The sequence below is a fragment of the Euprymna scolopes genome, chromosome 4, assembly GCF_053919585.1.
Source record: "Euprymna scolopes isolate OS-2025 chromosome 4, ASM5391958v1, whole genome shotgun sequence".
In the NCBI taxonomy this organism is placed as follows: domain Eukaryota; kingdom Metazoa; phylum Mollusca; class Cephalopoda; order Sepiida; family Sepiolidae; genus Euprymna; species Euprymna scolopes.
This window is the reverse complement of record NC_136485.1, coordinates 65672561-65684947: the sequence shown is the minus strand read 5'-3', so window position 1 is coordinate 65684947 and position 12387 is coordinate 65672561. Positions and strand designations below refer to the sequence as shown.

The following is a 12387-nucleotide window of genomic DNA, read 5'->3' as shown; positions in this document are numbered from 1 at the left end:
ATGCATTTTCATGTATAATTAAGGTTGTCTATATAGAGAGTGAAGCAAGGGTTACCTAATCTGCAACTGCACCTCCTGAACCAGCATTGCTTGAGTCTAATGGTAAGGATAAGTCTAGGACAACTAGAAATGGGGGGGGGTATGCAGAGAAAAACTAGTATCTTTTAGACTAGTTGTGCAATCAGAGCTTCAGAGTAAAGCTTTAGAGAGGATATATGGGTTCATATCTTTTCATAATGATATTAAAGAAAGTGATATATATATATATATATATATAATTCCAGGTTAATATCTTCCAGAGGCAAAGTAACCAATCAAGTTTTAACAAGGTTAATACAAGAGTGTTCAAGACCGAAGTAGGTCAAGGTTTACTTTGTATTTGTTTTTATATAAACATTGATATGTCGCTACACACATTCATAAGCATGTTTCGGTCAGCTAGTTATTGATAACTAGAGATTTCTCCAGGTGATATAGCTTATAGAAAAGCTTAGTCCATAATTCACATAAGACTAAGCTTTTGTCTAAGCTATATCGCTTGAAGAGGTCTTTAGTTACCAATAACTAGCTGACCAAAATATGCTTATCAATGTGTAGCAATATATTAATACCTATGTAAAAACAAATAAAGTGTGTGTGTGTGTGTATGTATATATATATATATACACACACACACACACACACACACTGTAAAAATTAAATTCCAGTTGTTACAAAAAAATTTGTCCACAATCATTTATTTTATATTTATTTTTATTTTGTTCTTTAAATATTGATAAATTTTTATATTTACTTTTTTCATGAGCAAGCATCTTACACTTGTTTCATTGTGCATATAGTCGATTTTGCGATCACGCAAATCATCAAAGGTCGATAAATATTAAATACAGTCACACATAAATGGATAGAATAAAGAAGAAAAAAACTTGCGTCAAGAAAGGAAAAATGTAAATTCCAGAAATTTGATAACTGTTACTAAGACATGATATCTGAGGAAAGATACCTCCACAAGACAAATACACTCAATCACATTAGAAAAACCTTGCACAGTGCCACCTTGAATTCATCTTCACTGAGTTTATTATTCGTAACAATTTTAACTATTTTATAAAGAATATATACTTAAAAACTATACATATACTCTTAAAAAATATGTGATGAAAATGTTAGAAATAATATTCCAATGTGATGAAAATACAAAAAATAAACTTAAGTATTGATCAATGTTTTGTCTTTATCAAGACAATTGATTTGAAGAAATAACATGATCACAATATTTGGAATTGTGCGGTACAGTTGTGATGTAAAAAAAAAAAAGTTTTTTTTTTCTCATCTATATAAAAGCAGAAAACACTAATGCATCCAAAACCAAGCTTCTATCTTTACATCATCAATGCTCTGATCCCCATCTGACATCAATTGAAATGGATGGCTCCTGTCTTGGGGAGGCTCCATGTTTTGAAAAGCTTTTGGGTTTGACCTTTACTCCTGATCTGAAATGGAACACGTACATCAGGTCTGTTGCCAAGGACGCTGGGATAATTGTGGGATCCTTCTACTGCTCCAGAAGATATCTCACTACTGATGCAATTCTCTATCTGTATAAAAGCCAAGTACGTCCAAGGATGGAGTACTGCTGCCACATCTGGACAGGAGCTGCTAAAAACAGCCTATCCTGCCTTGACAGAATATAAAATAGACTTCATAGCTTAGTGGAGGATGCCCTTTTCTCTTCCCTGCAGCCTCTCTCCCACAGAGGAGATGTTGCGAGCCTGTCTTTGTTTTATCGTTATTTCCATGGCAAGTGCTCATCTGAGCTCCAATCTCTCGTCCCCCCCTCGCCAATCTTTCACGATAAACACCTGTCTGGCTGAAACTACTGTCATTATTTTTCCCCATGCTTTATCTGTGCCTAAATCCAAACGTGGATTTCATGAGCAGAACTTCTTTCTCAGAAGTGCACGACTGTGGAACTCTCTTCCGTTCGCCTGTTTCCCACCTAACTACAACTTGGATGTCTTCAAGTCCAACATAAACAAACTCCTGACAAACCACCCTCTTAAGTAAGACACTCTATCAAATCTCCAATACTAATGATTACTACAATACTATCTCATTGATTACTGTACACGCAATAACCCTTATCCCTGAGTTGTCTCCAGGCCTTGATAAGTGGTAACCTCCATGTAAAAAAAAAAAAAGAAGACATTTAAGAAAATTAAGCTTATCCAAGCAACAGTTGAAACATTTCTTGGATGTGGAAACTTTTATTATATATAAATATATTTATTATATATAAATATATTTATTATATATAAATATATTTATTATATATAAATAGACCTATCTATTATTGAGTACAATTAAACTGTAAAGATTGTGATTTTTACCCTATGGATACAAACCTCGTTTGGATTATATGGGACGATTCCAAAATTTTTCCCAATTCTGATACAATTACTGATTCTGTTTTAAATTCCTGATTCTGATACAAGAACTGATTACGATTATTTTAAGTTTTTCAAATATTAAATTAGGAATTTGATGTTTTTTAAAGATGTTCAAATGACAGAATTTCAAGTAGGAAAGCAATTTTGCACATAAAATTAACATAAAATGATAATCATTTCTGGCTCATTCTAATTTTTTAATCTTGTTTAATCGCTCCAAAATCGGAAATACAATAAAATACTTGGAGAACATAATATTTTCGCTTGATTGTTAACATTTATTTGTGTTCTTACCAGCGTTTGTTGAATTTTCGATTTTGAGTTACCAAGAGTCCTTCTGCAGAGCTTATAGGCTACCATTTTTAAAAAATTCTAACTCGAAGAGACTACACTAAGTTAATTCTTAACTAAAACACTCTTTAAACTAAGTTTAAATACAAATAAACTTATCCAGGTATGTAGAAAAGTCTTGCCTTTGGTAACATTTATTTGTTGCATATTTCTTTTCCATTGTTTCTTTTTTTGTTCTGTTAATTACAATAACAAATGCCCCAATCTCATTCTTCTTTTTGGGGTGCGTGTATAAGTTTAAATGTAGATACAATTTCCTTTTTAATTTAGAAAAACTTCAGAATGTTTTCTCTTTATGCATTTTATCCAAGATTTTGATAAACTCATCGTGAGATTTTCATCTACATTTTTTACTTGTGTCCAAAGAGAAGTACCATAACACATTAATTATTTTAGAAGCTGATGACAGACACTGCCAATATACAGTCAGCGCCAACAAAATTTACCCCCTCCCCTCGTTCAGAGCTTTTAAAATGTTTCAGTAAGTGAACCGTCTTAGGATAGAGGCATATAGACATTTAGCAAATTAATGCGAAAAGTTTACAAAAGGGAATAGGCAAGTTATCTCGATAAATGCGCAATAAATAAAATAAATTAAACTCTGTGAATCATCTGTACATGGGATTTATAACCCTTTCTGTGGCCCCTTTCAGTCTTATGTTGTAAATGAACAACTTCTAATAATAAAGCAATTTGTACTTGTTTCATTTTTTATTATCAAGAAAAAAATATAAGAATCTGTTTGGAATCAGAAATTAGGCTCAGTTTTTTTCCGATACTTGATTCCGATACAGTGAAAAGTTCCGATTTTTCTGATTTCGATTAATCATTCCAACACTAATGTGTATATATATATATATATATATATATATATATATATATATATATATATATATGTGTGTGTGTGTGTGCTTATGGGAAAAATATGCATTTCAATTTTGATTTCATCCTTTATTTAGACCAATCCATTTATTTATGAAACTTGATGTATGCTAAATTTAACTACAGAGCATATACAAATATAAGACAAAATAGCTGTATTCCAAATTCTAAGATGTCATTTTTTTTTTTTAACACGTTGGAAAATATTTAAAATTGACATAATAATAATGATTGTTTCTGCACTACAAAGCTGGTAGTGTAAAAAAAAGTGGACGTTTTTACCTGTTGAAAAAAATAAATGGTAAGATGAATAACATTTTGGGATTTGGAATATAGCTGCTTTGTCATCTGTTTATATATATTGTAAATAAAAGTATACCTGTCCAAGGAGAGGTAAAATTAACAGAATAATTCTAGTTCATATTCATATCTAAAATTAACATAAAATGATACTAAACCTTGTGTCTATATTCCTTATTCCAATTTTAATTAAAATTCATTATATGATTTGATTCTAGAAAATATCTAAAATTTAAGGCTTAAAATTGAAATTCAGGGGATTTTACTTAATTTATATTTCATGACTATGGATCAAATTCAATGCAAATCTGAAATATTTAAATTTTCAAATGGGAGGTAATGCCAATATTATGCTCTGTAAAATCCATTAAAATATTCTGAATAAAGTTTGGGGAATATTTATTAATTGCTATTTAATACTCATTAAAAGTTCACAAAAAATCAGAGGCATGTGAACTTTCATGAAAGGCTTCCACCCCATTTTTACCTTCTTTCATGAAACTAAAAGTAAATATACCATCTTGTATGCTTATCAACTGTGTTCAAAAATTCATAATAATCAGTTAATTCACATGGGAGTGAATTTTTATTTATATATATATATATATATATATATATATATATATATATATATATATATATATAAAAATTCACTCCCATATGAATTAACTGATTGATTTTGTTGTTGTTCCTTCTTATGAAACGGATTTTTAATTTAATTATAAGTTGATTTTTAAATTTTAAATTATCAATCACATTACTTAATATTGAATTAGTTCTAGGATATTTACCTATCGAGCTTATTATATATCTAAATTACAATGAGCACTTCCTCTTTCCTGTATTTTAATTAAACTAGTAATTTCACTGTTACATTGAAATACACTCAGCTCTTTAGACTATTGTTCTAATCTCCTTTAAATTATATATATATATATATATATATATATATATATATATATATATATAAACATTTTAGCCCGTTAAAAATGGGCTAAAAAATAGAACAGACAGACAGATATAATATAGAAGTCATTTTGGCTTGTTAAAAATAAGCAAAAGTTATGGCCTGTTGACTTAGAATGGGTGTTTTTATGCTGACTTGATGGTTGTATATGGTTAAATTTGTGTTCATTTTTGCATTAAATACTATTAATCATTAACTGTGCATCAAACAGATACCATAATACTTAGTTTGCTGCAGCTTACTGTAACAAAGATCCATACAAAATTTCAACCAGATCGGACTAGTAGTTTCAGTGAAAACTTCTGGAGTAAATGTGGTATTGTGGTGACTAATCCCTATTAATCATCAGTAATCCATAACTGTGCATTCACGGTATCATAATACTTAATTCGCTGCACCTTATCATAACAAAGGTTTATACAAAATTTCAGTTAAATTGGCACGGTAGTTTCCAAGAAAAAATGGAACCTACAGACAAACAAAGAGAAATATAATATAGGCATACATACCTAACTTTATATAAATAGATCTGTATCTGGCCTTTGGGCTAAGGTCCAAGGAAAAAAAAAAATGCACACACAACACAAAAACAAATTTCTTTTACAATCTTTTTACAAATGTATATAGTTTTACAAAAACGCTAGGGAATCAAATAGAAGGTTTCCACAGACTGAATGAGGTATTGTGGTAAATGTTGCCAGTCATCTTTTTTTTCATTTGTTAGATAGTCACAAAGACCCTGTACCCTCCCCCTTTCTCCCTTCTTAGAGGACCTTGTGCCTAATTTTGTTGTTAGTGATTTTATTGTTTTTTCAATTTTATTATTGTAAAAATATTACTTTTACCGGCAATAAAATATATAACTAAGATCCAAGTGTAGTATCTGTTCTGATGCTCCATTTAAGTTAATTTGTCCTTAGTCAAGGGGAAATCTTTCTACACTAAGTTTTTATTTTTGTCTACTTCCAAAGTGTTCCTTTTTGGAGAGCTGGTTTTTCCTCACATTAAAAAACGACCTTGTGTCACATTGCTCTCATGGGGAAGCAATCAAATAGCAATAGAGGTGTGTGTGTGTCTTTGGCAGCATTTTCCTGGTAAACATATTGGATTAATGATCTTTTCTAGGGTTTTAATTTTCTTTGCAATTTTTTTTATTGAATTTTCCAAAAGTTCTTGTTGATCAAGTATTTTCAATTCATTATTAAGAAAATTGTGAGGAGAAAACAGATTATAATTTGTAAATTAAGGCAAAGGTCTTGCATGTTGGATGATTATCTTATAAAAATAATAAGGTAATTCAACATTGTTTCTGCAATGTATTTTGAAAGCATCATTTTCAAGATTTTCGTTTATGATTGGATGTATTTTTTTTTTTATAATTTGTCATTTGATATTAATATTTTTACTTTTTTTGCTGTTGCCATATATATTTTAACAGAATAAATGGGAACCTTGGAAAATCTGAAATCGATAGAAACAAATTATCTTGCTAATATGATTTGTCAAATGGATTCATTAGAATGAAATAAAAATACAATTCTCTTCTTATAGAATAAATAATTATTAAAAAATTTTTTTTATTATGTCATCTACATTCGTTATAAATTAAAAAAGAAAATGTTTACATTATTTCGAACTTTTATCCTCATCATTGTTGTTTTATTCACAATATTTAACTATTGTATTCTTCAACCCTTTATTTTAATCGATAACCTCCTAGGACATTAAAACTTAATCCATTATTTCATCAGTTAACAAGATCCATACAAAATTTAACAAGTTTGACATGGGAACACTGAGAACATGTCATGATAACCCAAATCTGCAGAACAAAACCAAATCATTATTCTAAGATGGCTGACATCTGAGGTTAAAACAAAATGAGAGGTCAGATCAGGGGGGCAAAACAGAGGCATGAGTAGAGATGATGAATGACGTTTTTTGAGCTGAGAGAAAACCGAGGTTTCCAAATCAGTTTGTCTGGAATCAGTATGAAGGAGACATTGTCAATAATGTAAGTTGTCTTGTGGGAGCAAGTACGAGACACACCACTGACAATAATGTAGAAAGAAATGTTATGGATTCGCCAAGTGGAAAACCTTACCCTTAATTCTTGTATGTCATGTAAAGATTTAAGAAGCTTTATTTGTATAATAACCACTAGACAAAACAAAAGTGGTGGCTTCAGACAAAAATAAAAAAAACAAGTATTTTATAAAAAACATTTTATTAAAAAATAGAACATAACATAATGTATAAAAACAAAGATTCAAGGTATTTATAAAGAACATAAAAAATAACAAAAAACAACACAATGTATAAAAAGAAAACCCTAAGGTATTTATAAAGAACATTCTATTAAAGAAAAAAACATAACACAATGTATAAAAAAAAAATCCATCTAGGTTGGGTCCAATTTGCAAATTTTGGGAATGTGGAATCACTCGTAATTGCTGTTATTCTCAAGTCCACTCTGATCCAGAATAGTCGGATGAATGGGGTGAATATAATTTATTAATTACAAACTCAAGAAATAACCTATAAATTAATCTATGAAATATTTGAAAATATTAACAATTTGAAGCATAAAACATTCTACCAAAATAACTGGATTGACATTGAAGAACCCAGTGAACAGAATAGTTTCTTAAAGACGATATTTAGGAAAAGGAAGTGATCTCATCAGCTACAAAGATGCTGAAAAGCATTACTGTGAACCACTGTTAGAAATGCACACTGCAAGAACCACTCTGTTTTGCAAAGCTCACATCTCATAAATAATTCCTCCAGTCATTTGAATGAATACCAACAACCCCAGAAGTCATTCACTGCCACTGTTGTAAAAAACCAAATTTAGTAGAATCTTCATATTGTTTCTTTACCTTCTGTGTTTAGCATAATTTGATATCTCTCTCTTTCCATTTAGCATCCATTTCTTTCAAGTTCAAAGGTCAGCCATTTTGTTTTTCATATTTTATAAACTCATTCTCCATGATATTAATGGCACTGGGCACAGCTTATATGTCTTTGACAATCAGTCTGACAGTGACTTTGGTGTTGTCAGGCTGAGGTATGGTTCTGTTTAGTTTCGTATTTCGATGGATTTTTTTAGGAGGTTTGCTCTCCCAAGTTTTACCTTTTTCCTGAGGAGGGATTAATTTATTGCCAATTGCCTGAGGCGCCCATCCTTTTGCAGGACTACAGATTTGCCTGCTACAACCATATGTAGAGAAGTAAAATGCCCTGAAAATAGAGCCACCTGTGTGCTGTAAATGTTGGTCCATGGTGCCTTACGACAGGATCTTGGTGGTTGAGCAGTCTGTGGCCTGGTTGCATAGATCATCACGTGATTTGCAACACTCTACTTCGGCTTTTACCTTGACTAGATGGGAGGTCAAAGAAGCCTTATATGATCAATCAATTGGTCATATCATGTCCTAGTATCTATAGGTTCATCTTTAACCATATTATTCAATCTGATTCTCCAAAAAATCAAAGGTCCTGGATATGGCCTTAAACTATATCTGATGGTGAAGCCCCAGTTTGCGGGCTTTGGGGAGTGTGGAGCCACCCTTTAATTGCCATTGCTCCCAGGTCCCCTCTGACCTGGAGTGGTAGTACCTGTTAGGGTCCCAACTATGGGTTAAATAGAAACCGACTTAAAAAATCAAATATATTCTATTAAAAAATTGTTCTTCAAAATCACTGGATTCGGCATTAAAGGGTTGATATGCCATAAAACAACCAACCAACCAACCAACCAAACCTTACTTTATATTTTCCATCCAAATAAATACTAAAAGACTGTGGCTGAGGGTCAATCATTTTGAGAACGCAACAGATTACCAATGCTGAAGAGTAATGTTCCCACTCTCACGTTTAGATTTCATTCCAAGAGTAATGTATCCATGTTATGCTGTAAAACAAATGAAGCCATTCTAAAAACAATGTTTACTTGGAGTAATGCTTTAAAAAAAATAACAATCCTATAGGATTCCATTTTACAGCTGTTTTCAGCATTAAGTAATCTTTAGATGGTTGATATGCCGTAAAACAAACCAGACGAAAGCAACCTGAGCTCCTCCTACTAGGCAATGCTAAAAGGGTTGCTCAAGCATTTTTCATAAACCAGAGTACATTTATCCAAGTGCGCTGCCTTCTCAAAACCACACCTGATCTGGTCTCTAACATCCTGGTATTAGGTAGCTAATAAATCATGGTCAATTTTGTCAACGATCCCGCTACTGCTTGATTGCTTGCTGTTTTCTATACTGAGTCATATTTTTATGGTTGGATACCTTTATCATGAAGCACAGTCGTAAGCGGAAGGCATATCTTTTGCTATTGTGCAGACAAAACCTATAAGGCAATCAAGAAAGTATGTCATTCAGAGCAGTGCATGAAAGACTTTGGAAACATGTGACAACTAGGAAATATTAATTTTTAATTCTTTTCATTCTAGGTTCTAGTGTGATTACAAGAGTTAGTAGAGGGTGGAGTAAGTTGAGGGAATTACTGTCATTACTAACCAACTGTGTTACCACTTTTAACCAAGGCAAAAGTCTATTTGGTGTGTGTGATAATGTATAAAAGTGAATCCTTGCTAAGTAGGGTTCAGGACATGTGTTGCATAGAGAGAATTGATATGAGATTGATACGGTGGATTTGTAATGTAAGTCTTGGGCTTAGTTCTGATGGCCTCAAGAGAAAGATTAAATCTGAACAGTATAGGGAGATGTGTATAGAACAGGAGACTTTGTTGTTATAGTTACATTGAAAAGAATGAGAATTCTTAGGTTAAATGTAGAAGAGTCCAGGTAGTAAAAAAGGGTAAGTGTTTTCGTATTCAATCTGGAGCAGTTGGGCTAACTCCAGCCAGAGTATTTATGGTGTTCCAGATGAATGCTGACCAGATACGATGGTCGACCACATTAACAAATGCAAGTGTTAGCCAATCACAGTACCAGCAAGGAACCTCATAGAAGCGAGGACCCAGGATCAACTCAATATCCTACTTCATTATTCTGAGCCAGGTTGAGATAGTGTTATATAATCTTGATATATATATATATATATATACTATGGTGTGTGTTATTGAGTGTTTACATTTGTGTACCAACAAAAGTGTCTACCATAGTCAATGTGTGTGGAAAAGTTTTATCTTGTGCAATTTGAGTGTGGGTTTGCAACACATGCAATAAAACAGTTCATTAACATTCAGTTTGTTTATCTCACAGGCAAAGAACATACCTCCCTCTGTTGTGTCATTATCTTGTCTCATTATCCAAGATCTCCCTCCGAAGGAAAAGCAAACAACAATAAGTTATATATTTAATATTAATTTATTTATGTTTCATAGTTTGTGATGGCTTCTTTTGATTCCTACATTATACTAAGGCCCCGTTTCTCCCAGCTTCCAAACGCGGAGACGATATCTTCCATGCTAACTTGTCTTACTCTCCCACTCTGACTCCAAACAAACTATATGTGTATCAAAATCTATTTCTGTTTCATTATGTCATTAGTACATGTAGCATTAAGATCACCTGATGTTTTTACATAATCTATAATGTTTATTTAGAAATTCCTAAATTTGATAACATTCCAAAGTTATTGTAAATATACACTTCATTTTACCTGATGTTCCATTTAAACTTCCAAAACACAGTAATAATAATGATCAACTAGTTTACTATCCACCAAACAATATAGATATAATAGAATCAGTCTGCAGAGGAAACCTGAAAAATTTTGAGTTGCAAGTCATTTTAGTTTTAGAAGAAAAATGTTGTTTCAAAAAAAAAAAATAAAAAAAATAGCAGTATCCAGAGAAACTTTGGAGTTTAAATGTTAAGATGAAGAATAGATTTTCTTGTAAGTAAGTAATTCCAAGCAGTCCCGAGAGAAAGAGCAAAGTTCCTTGTCTGAAGAATGAAAAGTCTTTACAGAATTCTGAAATATCCAGTATGTTTTATGGAGAGATTCCAATTTCTGATTGGTTGATAGTAAAGCATTTGATTGGTCAGTTTCTATCACCCCTGTCTATAAATAAAACCTTTCCATTTGTTTTAATCTTACTTTTCTTTATTATACCAAAAATATTGTGACAGAAAGCATAAATGATGTGGATGGGTTAAAGAGAAAAAAAAGAATAAAGACTTGGCCAGAGATATATTAGCTTGAAAGCCAAATTCTAAAAGCCAAAAAAAAAACAAAAAAAAAATCCGACGATGTATGACAGTATATAAAATGGATGCAAAACCAAATATGATGATTTGATAAAGGATGTTTAAATCATGTTTCTTTGTGTAAAATGATGTTTTGAGTACTTTATTTATTTGGCAGTTCTGTTTTTAATTTTTGTTAAATACAGTCTATTTGATAATTACGCCTTGTTATGGAAACTTTATTTCTTTATCTTTTATTGTTATCTCATTATTAATGTGGTGGCGACTGCTGCTGCTTGTGCTGCCAAGAGATGATGACCAATTGAGCAGACAAGTATCTATTACAGCCGCTTCGCTTCATTTCAAAAAGAAGGCAAAATAGAAGACACAGCAAGAACAAATCATAAATCTTTCAAACTAATGGCTGTTGGTTTTTATGTCTGTTTGATCATTTGAAAAAAAAAATATATATTTGTGGGTTTTTTTTTATCTTTTGTCCAAGGTTTTTTTTTTTTGTTTTTTTCATTTTCACTTCATTTAACTGTTAATTATTGACTGTCTGTTTTCATTCTTAACGACATATACAATCATAAAGACTATTATTTGTTTAGCACTTTTTTGGTGGTGGAAGATCTACTGAGGTTGTCACAATCATGATTGCAGAGTCAAAAGGTATAAAGTCCAACTCGGTCTACTAGGATTTCAAAATTGCAAACTCTGACTTGTAAAAGTGTAGTATATCTTCTAATGCTACACTTATACTATATTGTTTTTAGTTAGTGAAGAAAAAGTCCTTCTAGATTGAGGCAATTTTTTTTATTTTTAAATTCCAATTCAGAATACTTTTGTTTTGGGGAGCTGAATTTTCCCCACATTAAAAACTGACATTGTGTCTAACTTTGCCATCGTGGGGAACTCTGGTTCTTATTTACATTAGATCCGTTGCTAAAGTTGCTGGAAAATGGTTCTACTGCTTCCAAAGATATATCTGTTCCGACACAATTCTCGATCTGTATAAGAGTCACATGCATCCTAAGATGAAGCACCGTTTCCACATCTGGAAAGGAGCTGCTCAGAGCACCCTTTCCTGCCTTGACAGGGCACAAAACTGGCTTTGAAATCTAGTGGAAGACATGTTTCAAGTCTATCTTTGCTCCTTCGTTATTTTCATGGCAGGTGCTTGACTGAGCTTCTACAGGGTGTCCTAAAAGTCACTGACGGGTTTTGAATTTAAATGGATTCTTAATTTTTTATGGTATCTTTCTGTAAT

The 12387-nt window shown here is 31.8% G+C and overlaps 1 protein-coding gene across 3 annotated transcripts in view; it reads left to right on the top strand.

Moving 5' to 3' along the window:
• Positions 1-12387, top strand: part of LOC145268053 (phosphatidylinositol 4,5-bisphosphate 3-kinase catalytic subunit beta isoform-like) — a 420372-nt gene that overhangs the window by 320625 nt on the left and 87360 nt on the right. The window lies entirely within an intron of this gene.